Raw genomic sequence first — 19,368 nt, 5'->3', positions numbered from 1 at the left:
ACAGTGAATTAACTGTGACAGTAAATGTTACAGCTCAGTGGGGCTGTATGAAGAATTGTTCTCGGTTAAATTGTTAATAAAATTGAAGACAAAAAAAATCCCTGAGGATGGTTTTTTTTTGTTTTTTTTTCCTTAGTGCCTGTACACAGCTGTATGAAATGCATGGTTTTAGGCATTTTTTAGTAAGTTGGTCTAAGCAGATATATTTGTACAGTGAAAACCTTTCACTGTGATCATGTTTGTGTACCTATATTTTGATCGACTAAAAGAATATTTAATATTACGTGAATAGCAAAGGGAATATCATTTTTGATTACAGTATGTAGTTGCACAATAACTTGTATGAGCTCTGTTAGTTTGTGACATAGTCTGAAGGATGGTTTGCGTGGTTGAAGCAAATAATCATAAGTTAAAAACATTTAATCTTGCTATTTCTGTTTTTATTTTTTTTATTACATCGCCGAGTCTCCAGCACAGGCACACGAACACACAGAGCTCATTACCAGCCACCTACATCGGTTGGGCCTGAAGGTGAATTATGCAAAGAGCCAGTTAATGCACACCCAGATAATTACCTTTCTAGGGGTGCGCCTGGACTCAGGGCTCATGTTGGCCACCCCATCAGACGACAGAGTGGAGAGAATAACCGCTCTGCGTAGAGCTTGGCAGAGCACTGCCAGTAGTGGCTTTCCACAGGCTAGAAGCCCGAATTATATATTTATGTTTGAAATACTGCAATGTATTTTCTTTACCACAAGGTGGTGCGTTAGCTCTTTTGATGAATTTAGGAATTTCAGTTACAATCTGCGCAGTTTCCTTTCTTCAGTAATTTAAAGCAAATGGTTGTGAAGTGTTGGCTGTTTAGCAGGCTTGCTGCTCACATCGTTTATCTCGTTAAGCCTGTGAATTGGATTCAAGTGAAAAATGAGATCATAAAGAGGTTATAGGCAGAACAGTGGGAATGGCGGTCATCTGTTAATCTTCAGTCCTCAGGACATTTAAAATTGAGTATAGACAAACGGATAATAAAAATATATCATAAGAACTTTATCAGTGACAACTAAGTATTCAACACACTCAACCACATAGTAACAACATATTGTATGTGTATTGAGCCATACTGAACTCCTTGAATATGTATGCATGTGTATGTATATATAGAGTTTACCTCAAGAGAAAGTGCTGGGCATAGTATCTTATTGCATGTACAGCAGTGGATATTTTTTATTAAGATGTTGCAACAGGCTATTTTGTAGTTTATAAATGCTGTTTTTTCTTTACTTTTGATTTTTGACTTTGTGCTACAGTACCATATTAAACCATATGTTGGTGTGTTATGTGTCTCGGGGACCTCTATTTTTTACATTGTGAAAACAAAAAATTAAAGTTGACGATATAACAACACACTAGGAGAAATCCTATTATAGTATTCAAGTACCTTCAAGACTTCTTCCCTAACCTTCAAGTACTTTCAAGACTTCTTCCCTAAGCTGTCTGAGGCAAAGGTCAAAGCCGGTGTCTTCGTCGGACCACAGATAAAGAAGATCCAGGAGTGCAATGAATTCCCCAAGAAGCTCACTAGTGAGGAGCAAGCGGCTTGGAACAGCTTTGTCGCAGTGATTCGGGGCTTCCTGGGCAATCACAAGGCCGAAAACTATGTGGAGCTGGTTGAGACTCTGGTGAAGAACTACGGCACAACGGGCTGTAGGATGTCCCTCAAAGTCCATATCCTTGATGCTCATCTTGATAATTTCAAGGAGAACATGGGAGCGTACTCGGAGGAACAAGGCGAGCGCTTCCACCAGGATATACTGGACTTTGAACGCCGCTACCAAGGACAGTATAACGAGAACATGATGGGAGACTACATTTGGGGGCTGATTCGTGAAAGTGATTTACAGTATAATCGTAAATCTCGAAAAACTACTCACTTCTAAATCTTTTGTAGTCATTTTTGTATTACTTTAGTATAAATACATGTTAATTTGGATTCATATGTTGTTTTTGTCTGATTTTGTGAACGAAAAGACACAAATTCGCCCGTTTTCTCATTGGAAATAGGTAAATTTCAAAATATCACTGTCCTGGTCACAAAAGCAAAGTTTGTGGGGAATAATAGCCATTTTCTATACTTTTGAGGCATAAGCAATTAGGAAATAACACTTACTACCCAGGAACAAAAATTGTGTTACATAGTGTTGTCGGGAGGAGTCGGGGAGTAGAAAGGGAACACAGCTACGTAAGTACAGCACCTTATGCTGAGATTACAATCTACGGCCGGAGCTTTGTTTATTTGTTACATGTTTGTTTTGTGAGTTTCAGAAGAGGAGTAAGGATGCAGGAGCTGTCGCCACGGAGCCAGCACAAGTCCTTGATCACTCCCTTCACCACAAGGTACTCGCACACACCACGATCCCCAACTTTTGAAGAGCACAGTTTTGTGCACTGGAGAAGTGGGATTACTATTGTGTTATTATTTCTGGGTTTGTAAAGCCTGTCGTGTCCCCCCCGATACCATCGTTGGTAAAGGGGTGGTTGCAATTTGTGTATGATTACTTTGTTTGTTAAAAAATAAACATAGACAGTTCTGGGGATCAATAATTTGGTCTGGACATTGTGTTCACTACACCACTTCACATCCTGTTCACAGGCACAAAAAAAAAAAATGAAAAGCAGTCTGGAACAGAATACATACAAATGCTTGCGCTGAGGTCTTGAAACTCAAACCAATTGGTTGCAAGCTACTTGTACTGCGCCTCCAACACAAGTGGGGTTTTAATGGAAATTAAAAGCAGTTCAACACTATTTTCTTGCTTCTGTTACTGCAAATTGGACTTACCTGTTTGGTGAATTAGTATTTGCCCTTTGGGTAGTATTTTCCCTGTTGCCTTCCCTCTAACTCACCACTTGTCAAAATAAATTACAATTAATGCATTCTGTTGTCATTGATTCAACTATCACTTTAATGGTGAATGGCTTAAAGCCAGCTCTTTTATGTTTACATTGTGTCCCTGGCTCAGCTGAAAATAAACTGGTATTTGTTGTATAAGAAAAGTAGTTGCTCCCAACTTGGCCAAACAACAGTCCTTTGCATACATCTTTGTGCAAGGGGAGGGGAGGGGAGGGGAGGAGGGGGAGCGGGGGCCGCCAAGCAAAGCCATGGAAACTGGCAGTTTCAACTGTATTTTCCATCAGGCTTGGTGCTGAGACTTCACAGCTTGCTAAAACAAATCTAAAGGGGAGTCGAACTAGAAGGGTAAAGCCTTAGTTGGAATAATAAGGGGAAAAGTAGACCACCACTACTGCTATTGAATTTTCTCAGCACTCCTATAGAATTTTTTGTCAAACTGATTGAGTGATGCAGTGCCCAAAGAGTGTTTGATTATTCAGGGAAGAAAAAAAGAGTTAAAACACTGCTTCCTCATTTTAACATGTACATGGAATATATATATATATATATATATATATATATATATATATATATATATATATATATATATATCATCCTAACAAGTTGCTTTATTGTGTCTGAACAAATATTAGACACAGATACCCACACATGCAGGGGCTTAACAAGCTTAATTTGGTGTTCTAGTTACTGTAGTTCACTGTTCGTCCCTGTGGAATTAACAGCAGCCTTCTTTAAAGGTACCACATAAATGTTTTAAAATTGAAGGAGCTTCCATAGGGTTCAATGCAGGTCTGTGACACCATAAGAAGGAGCTTCCATAGGGTTCAATGGAGGTCTCTGACAGCATGAGAATCCAAACAGTACAGCTTGTAACCTGTATTGAACTTCACAGTTCAGAGCTGTCAAGGTTCAGTGTAAATTATTTTGTAGTGGATCCTTTATTTAGCTCTACAGCCTGCAGTATTAGCTTTCAAACAAACTACACTTGTTGCAAAGTTTTGAAATCCAACAGCTCAGCTGTCAGATGCTTACAAGCTCATACTAGATTAATATGACGTTGGCTATAAAATTCTAGAATGAACAGAAGCTATTCTATTGAAAGACATATAATGCCCTGAAAGCTATCTTATCATGTATTTGTTCTATTTAAACAACTTTATTACAGTGTTATCTTTGTCCCAGTAAGCCCAATGCAAACAGTATCTCCAAGAGGTATTATGGGTCGATACTGAATTGTACAGCCATTTTTAATGTGGGGGTAAAATACTTTTACCCATAACTGGTGCCTCTACCTGACATGTTTCAGTTAATCCTAGCCATATTCTCCCTAACACTCCATTCTACTCAAGTATTTATATGACATTCTTCCCACTTGACTGGTGTCAATACTTCCATCTCGCTCTGAGACCAACCTTATCCCTCCCTCTTGTGTTTCTTTGTGAATGTCTTAACCCACCTAATAAGAAACGAAAACGTGGGCTCTTATTTTAGCAAGGTTCTTCCCCAGATCTTAAAAATCACAAGCCAGAGCACATTGGGTGACTGCATACTCCACACCATTTAGCTGTAAGCATCAAAGGGGGGTACCCCCTAGCTTGCTAACAATGCACACCATTATGTATGTACCATTCAAGAAACTGTCAACCACTTTCAAAGCAGAGCTCAGAGCTAGTGTTGTAGACACTACAGTAGTCTCATGGTTCTGTCTGCAGCTGATTTAGGCCCCATGGTGTGTAAATAAAAAATGTCAAAACAATCACGATGGTCCCATGCAAAGTAATGTGTTTCTTGTGATGTTGCAAGGTCTTCTGCAGCCCTTTAACCTGCAGTACATTTTAAATATGTTTTGAATTGTTATTGCTTTCTGTACATCAAAATGCTGTTGAAAATACACTTTGAAATATTTTGAATTTTTGAAGGCATTCTGTGAGAGGTTGTCTCTTCCATGCCTGTCTATAAATCCACATCCCTCTGTTATGATTCAGAGCCTTGGACAACTCTCACTACAGCAATTCTTCATGATACAGGACTACTAGTATACCGTGTTTCACGTGGAAAAATACTGAAAAACGTTGCTAAAATATAATGTAGAAATGTTATTATACCCTCTTCTTGGTTACTGTTCATCAGCTTTTTGTGAGTATATGCAGTCTATTCATCAAGTGTTGCTGCCTCTGGCACAAACTTTCATTTGAACATTAGCTTCTTCTATTAGTGACCTGTGTTCAAGTGCAAGACGTGAGTAATCTATGAGCTAAACATATTTCTAAGTAGATGTAGTTAATTTCTTAGCAGATTTCTGTCATTATGACAAATACCTACATGAAGCATCGCTTTAGCTCAAAAGAACAGTATTTAACTAATAAAGCATGTACTCTAACAGTAACAGGGTCTGACCTAAACTAAGGCCCAAACCAGCCCTATATTGTTTATTGCTAGCTGCATAATCTTCTTTGCAATTGTTATATTGTCATATATTCTTGATGCTATTCAATGATGCATTATGTATTAAATTAAAACGTGTAAAATGCTTGAGACATGACCATGTGGAAAAGGAAATCCCTCATTTACCTTGACCAGGTTTAACATTTTAAAATAAATAAAGTACTACAGCACTGCACTGTATAGTAGAGGCATCATTAGTTGGGGTGCAAAAAACAAACAAACAAACAAAAAAACGTATTCATAGAAATAGTTTTGCCGTTCAATTAATGAATCTCACAGTACAATTCACTACTTTTTTAAGCTGAATGCCCCACCTCTCTCCGCCATGGATTGGTAAACCGGTTAGAAAACTGAAGGCTGCTTGGTTTAATTGCCTGTTACTTATTTCCTATATTTAATTATCTTATATGATTATCATATTAAAGTCCTTAATAATTTGCAATTCATCAAAGAAAGAGGATGTTACTGACTTTTGTAGGATGCTGACACACCCATGACTCAGGAAGAATTTAACATGAATACAGTATACGGAGAAAAAATGGAATGATTACACATTCTTCCCAAGAATTCCATCATTTTTGTATCTACAGATGTGCAATCAGATAAAAAAAAAAACTATTTAGTACAACAAGTAGGGGATTTTTTTTTATTTTTAATAACACGCTAGTACCACTGCTGTATAGACGTCATTGAAGTACCAACACAATCTCTGTCCCACTTGTTTATAAACTATGGCTTTCCAGACATTCCTCCTTCTTATGCCATCAGATTCTTGGCAGGATTTCTGGTCTTGAAACAGCTCACTGTAAATTTTACATTTACAAATTGAAACTCCTATTCATTCCCATGTTTCATTTATATGGGGTATATTGTTTGGACATGCCCCTGGTAAACACCCAAGAACTTGAGATATTAATAAACAACGGAAACAGAGTCATATGCCACTAAACAAATAATATCAAACATTGGGTTTCTTAAACAGGCTTTCGTTACACTTTGAAAGACAGTTGCATTGGACTGTTGCCTAGAAGTTATGATCCACTAAAGAACCAATGTAATATTAGTGGTAAGAACAGTACAGTATATAATACAGAATACTGTTTGCATAGTATTAAGGCTCACCTTAATAACATTCAGTGTGTCTTGGATGTTGCCTTGTTTCTTTTTAATGAGAAAAGGGATTCATAAAAAAAGGTTTCTTGCAAGGTTTAAGCTTTCTGTATAATCTGTATGGTATTTCATGGGGGGGGGGGGGGTCTTAACATACTTTTCTTATTGGTTTCTAAAGGGTTTATTATTATTCATTTCTTAGCAGACGCACTTATCCAGGGCGACTTACAATTGTTACAAGATATCACATTATCCATTTTTTCACATTATACAGATATCACATTATTTTACATACAATTACCCATTTATACAGTTGGGTTTTTTACTGGAGCAATCTAGGTACAGTACCTTGCTCCAAGGGTACAACAGCAGTGTCCCCCACTGGGGATTGAACCCACAACCCTCCGGTTAAGAGTCCAGAGCCCTAACCACTACTCCACACTGCTCATATACATGTTTTTTAACAATAACTTTAAGGATCATGAAAATTAGGCGTTGTCAAATATTAATGGCCATTCTTTATGTTTGATTACATATTGCAGTCCATTGGAGCCATCACAAGCACCATGACTCCAAATGGAATAATAGGTCTAACATCAGAAAAGCCAATTCATTATCCAGTATATGGGTATCTTCACTATACTTCCTACAATTTACTCTGCTTTTACCATGTAAAAACCTTTAAAGTACGTGGTGCTACAATTCCAGACAATCTTGCCTTATAATTGACACGCGGTGACGTCGGCCTCCTTGTAAAGCCCCAGTTGAGCACTGTTATTATTTTTTGCATGTTATAAATAAGTATGTGTGTTTTTACTTTTTTTGCACTTTTGTATATTTTCTTTATTCCTTTATGAGCATGTTTATAAAAGTATTATAGTATTAGAACTCAACTTATATTTTGACACAGAGCACTTATTAGGATTGTTTGTGTATGGAGCACAAGGCTATGAGAGGGGAGGCCATGGGAAATGGAGGACCGCAGAGCAAAGGTTGCGGGGAACTGGTTTTGTTTGAGCAGGCAAGGTGAAGCGCTGCTATAGGATCAGGTATGAGCTCTCATTGAAGAACCAGGTTGTGCATTGGTGGGGAGGTTTGAGGGGAGGAGTTGACCCTGTATAAGCAGGTATGCAGCAGCAAAAGAGAAGACAAAAGAGCAGACAAGACAAGACAAGACAAGACAAGACAAGACAAGACAAGGAGAGGAACAACTGGGAGATAGATGAAGTTCTGGACTTGGACTTGGACTTGGCTGCTAGTTCAGCCTGTTTTATCCCAACTGTTTTATTAGTATTTTAACAGTTTTTAGTGTCTCTAGAGAGAGAGAGAGAGAGAGCGCTTTTATTGGGATTTTAACAAAGGTCTTAAATGAGGCATTTCAATTGAGTATTTAGACGTCCATTTTCGTGTCGATTTGTCAAAGAGGGAAGAAGAGGTGGCGAGGGACTTATCGTTTTTAAAGCTTGTAACCAGTTTCTCTGCCCCTCCCTGATAGGTGCAGTGGAGGAGCCTCAGGGGCTGCTGGACCCGAACATTGTGCTGACGCTACACACCCAGGAGGATTGGACTCAACAGCGGAGAGCACGGCTGAAGTCCAGTGGGCGGGGCCTCTGCACTGCCAGTTGTATTTTTCTCTCCTATTTTGATACTTTGCGCCCTAGCCCAGTGGTGGGCGCGGTAACCAGGCAGGGAGGGGGTTAAAATTCTCCCTGCCAAAAACACGTGCGTATGCACGTTTGTTTAGTTTAATTATTGTTTTATTAAGTGTCCCCTGCACCTGGCTATCCTTGTAAATTAGAGCCGGGTGCAGGGTATTTAACGGAAGCAACCAGTCTTATTTTGATACTTTTCCACCCTAGCCAATTGGTGCAGGCATGTCAAGTCTCAAGGTTCACCCATGAAACTCATGTTTTTTTCACAATTGAGTCCCACGGCCGTGCAATGGATTCTCACGTTTGTGCATAAGTTTGTTATTGTTTGCGAGGCTGCGAAACCAGCCCCTTTGTACATGACACAGCGGTAAATCCAATACAACTGTCCAAGCATATTATTTCATTTGGGGGGGAGGGGGGAGGGGGGTCACCATGAAAAGGTGTACATTACCATTCTCCCCCCGGCCTTACTCCAACGATAGAATTGCCTTGTTACTGACGGTTGGTCTGAGCGAGCCTTCTATGTTTCTGTACACAACACGTAATTACTTGGACAGAGTCGAAGGAGTGGCTGTTAGACTGTCACTGTCTCCTTCACGCAGAAATAAGAGAAATGGACATCAATGAGAATTTAATTATTAAAGTTGAAAAATATAATGTTCTTTATGATGCCAGTGTCAGTGGTTATAAAGCCAATTTTACAAAAAGACACCATATGATAAGAAAAAACAGAATTGGAAATTGATGGTATGTCTATCTCTCTTTATTTCACCTTAATTTTAGTCAAAATGACGGGGAGCGCTACACACTGGTTTCGTATTTCTGTAAAATGACGCTTTTTTGTTTTAATAATGTTGACCAATAATAAAAATCACATTCACAGACTAACTGAAGATTTTATTAAAACTTAAAATCAATAAAAACGTGTATTAAACAAATATGTGTAGATGTATTATTTTTGAATGATTTACACGTTAAACCAGATCACATATAAACATTTACAGTTAAATGTCATTTTTTTTTTACTGTGTGGTGTACCCAGACTTTTTCTTTGTTTTAATTATTTTATTTCGTCTCCACAAAAGGAGCAAAACCAGACAGTATTTTCTTTTCATGACTAGCTAAAGCTGTGTTTTTATTTTTATTTTTTTTATTTTAAATGTATTCGTGCTGTATTCGTGCTGTTTGCTTCGCTCCTGGTGTGCGTAGCCCTTCTTCTGTCAGCCATGTGCAAAAATCTTGATCCGTCAAAAGACCCCCCCCCCCCCCCCCAAAAAAAAAAAGTGGTCCAGGTTAAGGTTTTTCAGCAGGGGTCTCACTGGTATGAACACTTAAGGGTTGACATGTTTGTTAGTGTGTGGTGGCCGTTTTGATGAAGTTTCAATTGTTTTTGCCATTTTTTATATAATTAATAAATATTGTTTTAATTACGTTGCTGGTGTTGTCTGTCTCTGGGCAGGCTGGTCCCCATTCTCCTACCTATGTTGCAAATTAAATGAACCTGTGCAAATTGATGGTTTTATTGTTGTATACTGGGTCCTGGTGCCCACTACCACCATGTGGCGTAGTCAGACTACATATATATTTTTACTGCCTTGCCAGTGTGTACCACGACATATCTATTACCATCACTTCACATTTTTCCATATGAAAGATGCACACATTACCGTATATTAAACGTGTATTTGATTTATTGATGGTACTGTACTTCATTAATAGTATTTCTTAACAACAAAAAAAAGGACAAATGTCTTTTGCACCCTTTTTCATGCTGCACTTTCCGTTGAAGGAAAAAAGACAGCAAACCTGAGTTGCTTCTGCTATTTATATATTTGCATTTTAATAGTATGTATTGAGCGTGATGCTGTTATTATTTGCATTACACAATTTGTATTTAATTATTGAAATAACTAGCTAGTATTACTTAATGTAGCTAGAGTGAAGTTTTATTCCTTATTCATTATTATTGAGATATATATATATATATATATATATATATATATATATATATATATATATATATATATGTGTTATTTAAAATCCAGATGAATCTGCAGATGGCATTGTGAAATGCATCACTAGCTCACTGGAGAGGTTTGGATTGTCTCTGAACTCAGTTTCAGCTTTTAGTCGTGACTTTTTAAATAAACATTTCTCCCCCCCCCAAAAAAAACCTTTATAAAACGTTATAAAATGTTATTGAAAAGAACTCAAACTTACAAAAGCTTCACCCCTCAGCTCACCTTTGAGGACCATTCGCTGCTTGACTGGTGTTTTAAATGTCAATTTAGTTCCCTCATGTGTCCTATCAAAGCTGACTGGTAGAGTTACATTGAATCTGCAAGGAGCGCTCAATAAATAACAGCTAACACTAACAGCTTCAAATAAATTAAAAAATCTAATTCACCTTTACCATAATGTCTGTGTGTTTCATATTGGAAAATGTGAGATCAAAGAAATTATGGCAATACATATTATGTAAGATTTACTGGATTTATTTGATTAGCATCATGTGCTTAAGGGGCAGAGGGAGAAAATACTAATATCACTGTTACAGATCTCAGATTTTGGGAATAGGCAGGCCAGCATGTTGACTGTAATTGAGCTTGAACTAACAGTACATACATTACAGTGCAGTATTTAGTATAAAGTGGTCTATTGTGTGTTTGGAAAAAGAAGAGCTACTGTATATTCGTTTTTCTTATTTGAAATACTGTGATTTTCTAGGAATCGTATTTAGTTCACATTGACCACTGTACACACATGCCTTTGGGCTGTGGGGAATACTTGATGTAAGTCATGAAGTTTGTCTGAAGAACAGTTCAATAATACTTGATCAGAGTAAGAAACACATACACGTGCAAGGGTTAAACTTAACTCCCCGTGAAATTAGTTATTGAATTGTGACTGCTTTGGCGTTTATATATAATAGCTTCCTGCTCGATTTTATGTTTAAACAATGGCTTGAGTTTGTGGTTACTGTTTGGAGAAAATGGTACAGTACCTCCATTCCTGAATGCTAACAAGATTGATTGTTCGTTGTAATCCTGGAACCTGGAAATAAGCAGTCACCCAGGGATACAAGGTTGAATTCACTGAAGCATCTTTACAGTACAGCTTGTGAAAAGATACTTGTCAGCCATTGGCTAGATGACAGGGCAGGGCTAATTTGGAATAACAAATTGCTCAGTGCTGACGGCAGGTCATCTGTTTATTTAACCTAATGGGTTTTACAAGCACTGCGTCTTACAGAGGTCTGACATTGCTATAGGTTGCTTCACATGAGAGCAGCTGCCAGCAGGCCAATCAATGTATATCAAAACATTTATTTACATTGAAAATGTGATGTAAATATTTCTTTTCTTTTCAATTCAGGCATGGTATCATCCAAATTCCTGTTCTGAAAGAGCTAGGAGTCTATGTGGGTTACTTTGGAATTTGTGTCTTTGTAATGAAGAATGTTTTTATAAAAAGAAAATGATATCCGAGACATTTTTACACTTGAAACATTTTTTTTTTCATTTACCCTAATATGATATTATTAGGAAATAGTTTAAACCACAGGTTCTAAAAGAAGAGAGAAAAAAGTTGCCAAAATAAAACCACGGTACAAGAGACCAAAAAAACTAAAAAATTACATTTCCCCTAAGACTGAGAAAGTTCTACTGGGCAACCAAATAAATACTGAAAATAAAATAAGGATAAATCTGTCTGTGTGAAAACTGTTCCAACAGACCACCCTTGAGAAAATGAGAGGTCTGTTACACTAAACATGTTTCCTAAAGGTAGTAATACATTACATTTGGGTTGCTTTAGAAAAACAACATGACCAAAGCTGTTCAGACAAGACCTTATCTTTTTTTTTATCACCTTGGACACCATCTAAAGGACTAAGAACAAGCTTTGATAATCCAAGTTTTTGGATGTGAATGAAAAACTATCCATCAAAAACCAACAACTTCTCTGCAGTATAAAATGAAAGTCATCCTTCTCACAGGCACTATCATTACTAGTTGTTACTGTGCTTTTAATTTCCACAGATTTAATCTTACATTTAGGGAAAACAATCGTGAAATTAAATCACTATAATAAAAATATGGTCTATGACGCTGAGAGATTAGAGCCTAATTTCATTCTTAAAAAGTACTGAGCATGTTTTTGCATGGAACTAAACCAATGAGAACAAACCATGACGGAGACTCTTTTATAAGTTACACACCGATTTTTTAACAAGACGCTGTGACCTCTTGATAAATTCTAAGTTGAGGTATCCTGTGAGGATTTCGTACAATCTGAATAGAGAATGTCAGTGTCACAAAGTACTTTTGTACTTTTAATACTGTTAAAAAGGTATGTCTGGGGGTCTGATACTGTGAAAAGCACAAATTCAAGTTATTGTTAAGAGATGAATGCACATCTCATCAGTTGGGGGTGTTGGGGGCTCTCTTACTAGAAGACTTGCTGCCTATATGTACAGAACAAGTGGAAAGTAATTGAATTGCCAATAAACACCAGGGTCATTGTTAACAGGTCACACATTGTTCAGAACACCACAAGTCACGGATTTCACAGAAATAGCGGCATTTGGAGGAGATCAGTGTATGTGGTGAGTTTAAGTCCCATACATTAGGTTAGGTTAAGGACTGTTTGTTATCCCCAGTTTAGGTAATTTAATACCAGTCTTCAACTGTGTACAACGGTACCATTTAAACTCAAAAGCGCACTAACAGCAAGTCAGGTTGGTTGCATGAGCAGTTCTAGCTTTTTGACCTCATCACCGGGGTCAGCATCTGTAATGGAAGTGCATCACACAGCCCTTTAAACTCTTGGTAACACTTTACCTTAGGCATCTCTTTCTACACAGTAACTACAATGTAATTGTATGTGTGGTTACACTGCAATTATATTATAAATTCACTGCGTGTGTAAATACAGTATAATTACAATGTCAACACCATTTCATTTTGTAATTACGTATGTTGTTGCAACTCCATATGTAATACTATATTACAGTGTATGAAGAGACTGTAATATAAAGTGTTACCAGATACAACTTCATATCTCTTACAGTCAATTCTTCAATTCTAGTTAAAAGAACTCTGATTAGACGATGAATCAAGACTGCTAACACAAATTTCCAAAATAGTACAAATTATTTTGGAGCCCTCCCAGGGAAGAAAAATGTGAATAAAACTAAGAGACTTAATTCGAACAGCTGAGTGTAAAGGATATTGGGAAATGTATTAACTTGCATCCACATTAGCATATGTGCTGTTTGGGGAGTACAGATCCTGTGATGCATTTCAAGTTGCCATTGTGCTCACGCAAAAACATGCACTATCCTTGCGTACAAGAAAGATGTTGCTAAAGATTTTAACATTCCCACAAACACTGTCAACCATTCTAAAAAAACATTAATACAGGCTTATGAACAGCAAACTGTGGATGCAAGTAGTTAGTGTTTCCGATTTGCTCAATACCCTGATGTTGAGGACGCTTTGCTTTTATGGTTTAAAAATGCCTATATTATGTTCATTTGCAATGTATACTTCTTGAAAGTTCACTTACAGCAGTATTTTCAATAAAACGCACAGTACTTTTAAATGTATAATACTTGTCATTGTTCTGTAATTCAAATTTGATTTCAGTGTCACTGTAACTTCAATACAAAGTGCCAGGATGCATTTGGCTTTAGATTCCTGATAATATGAATTACTGATGAGACACATTTTTTTTGCTTGTCACTTGAAATTCGTATTAACGAGAATTGACTGTATTTGTATTTCTCTAGTACTGTTTCTATTGCTCGTTTACACAAGATGTAAATAGCCTGTACACATTACAGTACGGTACTTCTGCATATTGTTTAACACTGTCCACTCTGACATTTGTAGATACATCCTCATGTGCTTTACTCAGCCTGCGGCATTAGCTGGAATGGTGTCACGCCATATCTTTCTATGGAAACATGAGCTCCATGAGACCAGATGACAGATGTTAGTTAGTGGGAACAATTTTAAATCACTGGCAAGGTCAGCTTGGTATCTCACGGTTTCCGTCAGCACAGCAATACTTCACATTACTTATATGCATATACATAAAACACAGCAGATATAGCAGTAGATTGTTAGAAAAGGTGCAACCATGTTTATTTACACACACAGACATAAAACTGTGCACTAAACAACTAAATACGTACTGTCACTTTAAAACACACCATTTACAAATTGACATGTCCTGAGAGGAGCACATATTTATAAGTCCTGGTCCTTTAAATACTACAGTCCCGTGCTTGACCAGTCCTTGGCAGCCAAAAGGCAGGAAACTGCTCTGCTTAGTCTGACAAAAAAACCACAGAAAGGTTAAGGCTTTAATCCAGCACTGGTATGCTCTCTCTTCTATCCCACAAACACTGGCCCGACTGGTGGAGAGACTACCCCAGGGGTGTCAAACTCAGTTCCTGGGGGGCCACAGTGTCTTCTGGCTTTCGTTCCATCCGAGCTCTCAATTACTTAATTGATCTAATTATTTGATTAACTGGACACATTTAACACTTCTCCTCAGGCCTCAAAATGCTTCAGAGGTAGTGTACCTTGAATCAAGGGCATTTTTAAAACCATCAACTGTAAAATACCATGAAAAATATTAAATATGTCAAATTGAACAAATAATTAGATCAATTATGTTAATTGAGAGCTTAAGTTGGAATGAAAACCAGAAGACCCTGCGGCCCTTGAGGACTGGAGTTTGACAATCCTGGGATACCCCTTTTGTACACCTTGGCTCTGCCCTGTACCCGATTACCTGGGCTTGGAACCAGGTGTACCTCGTTCCACTCCACCAGCCTCCAAGCAGGCCGGCTCTTACAGAATGTTAACCCTGTAGTTGCCAGCACCTGCTGGAGGGACAGGTCCCCCATGTTCCCCCTGCTGGTGGGAGGTGACCTTTTCAGTGCAGGGATTTCATCTACCCTGTCACAAGTAGCTATTGAGGTTTTTATATGATCGAGAAGTCTAGTAAATTAATTCATAATATAACCCTAAATGGACTAATACAGTATTAATTTCCCTGGAAGATGGTCTGGTAGGGCTTACTTTTAGAAAGGAATGGATCAGCACACACAGGAATATAAAGAGACAGTGTGAAATGTTAACTTGGAGAATTAGGAGAATCTTGGAGCCAGATCTGCACAGCAGACATCGTTTATATTAGGCTGATTTGAAGTGCCAATATTCCTGAAATGGAAATCCAAACGGAGCGTGAGGGCTGCTGGGAAATAAATGCTGCTGTTTGGCACCGGGCAGCTCAGCTCAGTTTCTACAGAACTGGTGATGCAGCATTAATTCACATTAATAGTGGGACACTTGAGTCACAATTCATTCTCAGTGTGCCAATCAAATATATGGTTCTTTACATCCATATATGTATATCTATCTTTACTGAGAGTCTGACAGCCTTGTGCAGCTGGGTAGCCTGGGTACCAGGCTGTACATTTCTAGTAGTAGTGTAATGAGGAGGGAAATCAACGGGAGATTATGACATGCTTCGAAAGATGCATTAAAACTGTGCCAGACACATCATTGTCACACGTACATTCAATTAGGATGGCTCTTACTTATGAACTCAGCAGGATTGTTTTATGTTTAAGGTTTTTAAAGGCTTGGTACCTCCCTATTTGAGTGCTCTGGTAGAAAGCATGGCTATAGTTTACATTGCCAGGATTCTGTTAATTTAGCAGTTCAATGGGTTCGAACACGTTTGGGAGAATGATCTTTTGCACATCAATTCCCAAAGATGTGGAACGGTTTCCATCACAGTATGAGATGGAATTTGATAATCTTTCTTTCTTCGGTTCTAAAGATTGTATTTGAGGATTGCTTACAACCCCCTGCCAATGCTTCTCCCTCAGTCCACATGTACACAGATGTCTTGTTTATTCTGTTCTTTGATCTATGTATGCTACCGATTAAGTTTGAATCTCACATGTTTTTATTGTTTCCCAGGACCCCCTTGTAAATGAGGCCTCATCTCAATGGATACATCTCCTGGTTAAATAAATAAATACATACATAACTAAATATAACTATAGTTCTCCCTCTTTATAACACTATACTCATGAGTGTGTATTCCTCCTTATAACACGAATGAAAGTGCTAGTGGAATAGCACTATGAGCCAAATGGGAGCCATGACCATGCTGCCTTATAACTGGTACTGCGGTATAAATGGCACCTAAATAGTTGGATCAGCACATACAGGAATATAAAGAGACAGCGTGAAATGTTAACTTTGAGAATTAGGAGCCAGATCAGCACATGGTTTATATTAGGCTGATTCCTGAATAGGAGACTAACTCCAAATGGAGCGTGAGACCTGCCATTGCTTCTTGTATATTTGTTCAGCCACACCAGAAATATTATGACGCATTAGAGAACAGAAAATACAAAAATAATCTTAGACTGTCCATGGCGTAGGTGAAAGCTCTGCCTTTACCTATTCCAAATCCACACTCGGCAGTGCTTAGTAGGAGTGGTTAGGGCTCTGGACCGGAGGGTCGTGGGTTCAATCCCAGGTGGGAGACACTGCTGCTGTACCCTTGAGCAAGGTACTTTACTAGAATAGAAATTGCAATCTTGATTCATTACATTGTTCCAGGCAGTGCAGATCTACCATGTTCACACAAAATTAATGTTGAAAAAAGAAAGAACTGGGGTACAGTTTCACAACCCTCCCTGCGGGTGCTGCTTCTTGTGACCTTGCACCTCTGAGGAAATGCTTTATTTTACGTGGCATAAAATAGTATTTAATTGATATGTAATTACCTATTTATTGAAGTTTAATTACATGGTAATAACCAAACATATAAAACCAACAAGAAGTAGTACTACAAAACGTAATTAATAACCAATCATTTACATAGAAGTCTTACATATTTGTTGTAACAGGAAATTACTACTATAAGACAATACAATTAAATACACACAGCACTTCCATAAACGGTCAATTTCATATAAATTAAATACTTTATACCAAGCAATTTATACCCTGCAAAATAAACAAATATTATATTCTTGAATGGGAATCAATCCCCACTATAGCTGAATGATTTCAAGTCTTTGCATGTCCTTCTTCATCAGAACTTGTCAGTACTGGTATGTGTTCAGTAATTGAAGCGTTTTTTTAACTGGCCAAGATGCTGACCAGAAGTGAGTCAGTAGTGTGTCAAAAGGAATACCATGGAAGGGAATTTCTAATGATGGCAAGTTTAGGCACAATGGGCAATTGAGGAATGTGCGTTTGTTAATCCAAGCTGTCAAAATAAAATCAGATGTGGTATACCTAGCAGCCAGAAACTCTGCTGTAAGTGGCCAAAAAAACAAACATCATATAGGAAGAGACCACAAATAATTTCTTTAAAAACATAAAACAAAGAACATTGCAGGTCAGCGTCTTTAATTCAACTTCAGTTACTTCAAGGTAGTGTTAATATGTGAGGCACATGCATGGACCACCCATTCAGATTCTCAGCTCTGCCCAGTGAAAAGCAATAACCAACCACAGGTGTATTCAAAACCCAATTGTTCATTTAAAATGGAAATATCATGAGGCAAGACCAATAGTATATCAAGAAGTATATGAAAAATGAATGTAGGACTATTCCTTTCTTTCTGCCCTCCTCCTATTTACACAATCTCTGCATCTCAGATCTTCACAATAAAGTCAAAGTTTGATTTTCTACATTGTATTTACCTTGGTTTTGGTTACTGCATTAATACGATACAATGCATTCTCAATTACAACTACAGCAGCCATTTACTCCACTCCTTTTTTGCATACCATTCGCTGTCAAACATACATTTTTGTGTGGAGCATCACATGTTTGATATGCAATACTCTTAAGATTTATCACCTCAAAGGTACTGTGGAATTTACTCAAAGGTATGTATGTGTATATGAATATTCCTTTGTGCAGACAAGCTTTACATAGTGTTCCAAAATCAGAACTCAGTGCAATACTCTGCCCCTATATTACCTGTAGATTGCTAATACAATTTGTATGTGATCATGAAAAATAAGAAACGATCATAAAGTTCACATGAATAATAAAAATAATAATAATAGCAAAAATAATAATTATTAGTAGTAAACGGGTTACACGACAACTCTAAATAATAATTCTGTAAAGAAAATGCTGCAACAATGAAAAAACTTTGAGCGATATACCAATTTAATATGAACGTGAGAAAGCTACTACTAGAATATAAATTTGGGTTAACATTATAGACTGAACAGTAACAGGAACATAAAAGGAGATTATATTGGGCAGTCAAAGTGCCAGTGAGGATATACATTATATCCACCCCATCATTTGATACCAGGAAACACTTGTCATTATGTTGTTTTGTCATGTTACCAAATACAGTAGCCCTGTTATAGTTGCAGTACCAGGAGCTGATTATAATAACCTGATGTGTATCAATGTTGCTGCCACTTCTCAGAAAATGCCAGAGGGGATTGGTACAGTACAATACAGAAGCAATCCTCCACCATGAAGTCACACCATATATGACAATGTAGGACGCAGTCTGAAACAGAGAAGGGTAAAAAAGATCAAGGAAGCACATGCTGAGATGTAATAGATGCTCCTCTGCTTTGTACCTGTGATGCAGTAAGGACCCCTTAGTTCAGTGAAGTAACCACTAGGCAGAAGTTGTGTGATACAGTTAAACAGGAAGCATGAGTAAACCTTGAACACTGATTCTGTACTATTTCCATAGGCATTGAACAATAAGAAGTGTCTGGCTGTCTTCACAAAACTTTAACATTGGCTTAATTTCAGGACCGATTTTCTTTTAAACTTTAGGAGTGGCTAAAGTGGCTTTTATTAACACAGTAAAAGGAAAGGCTCTCAATATATCATATATTGATATATCATATATATCAAAATAAGGTACCATAGCAGTCAAATTTAATGAATTATCCAGGAACAGCATCTGTGGCCGTGACTGAGGCACAAACAGTTGGAGCTCCCTGCTTAGACTATACAGTCCAATCATTACAACTGGATGAGCCGTTTTACAGATTTATGGAGAAATCTGTGGCGTGTGACATAAGTATGACTGCCTCCACTATATCCCCTTTGAAGGGATTTCATCCCTAGCAGGGAATAATACAGATTTGGGGTATTCCACATGTTTAAAAAAAAAAAAACAGAATCTGTTCTCCAGTACGTCCATCTTCACAAGTCATA

Source organism: Acipenser ruthenus, chromosome 2 (genome assembly GCF_902713425.1).
Source record: "Acipenser ruthenus chromosome 2, fAciRut3.2 maternal haplotype, whole genome shotgun sequence".
NCBI lineage: Eukaryota > Metazoa > Chordata > Actinopteri > Acipenseriformes > Acipenseridae > Acipenser > Acipenser ruthenus.
This window is presented reverse-complemented; position numbering follows the sequence as displayed.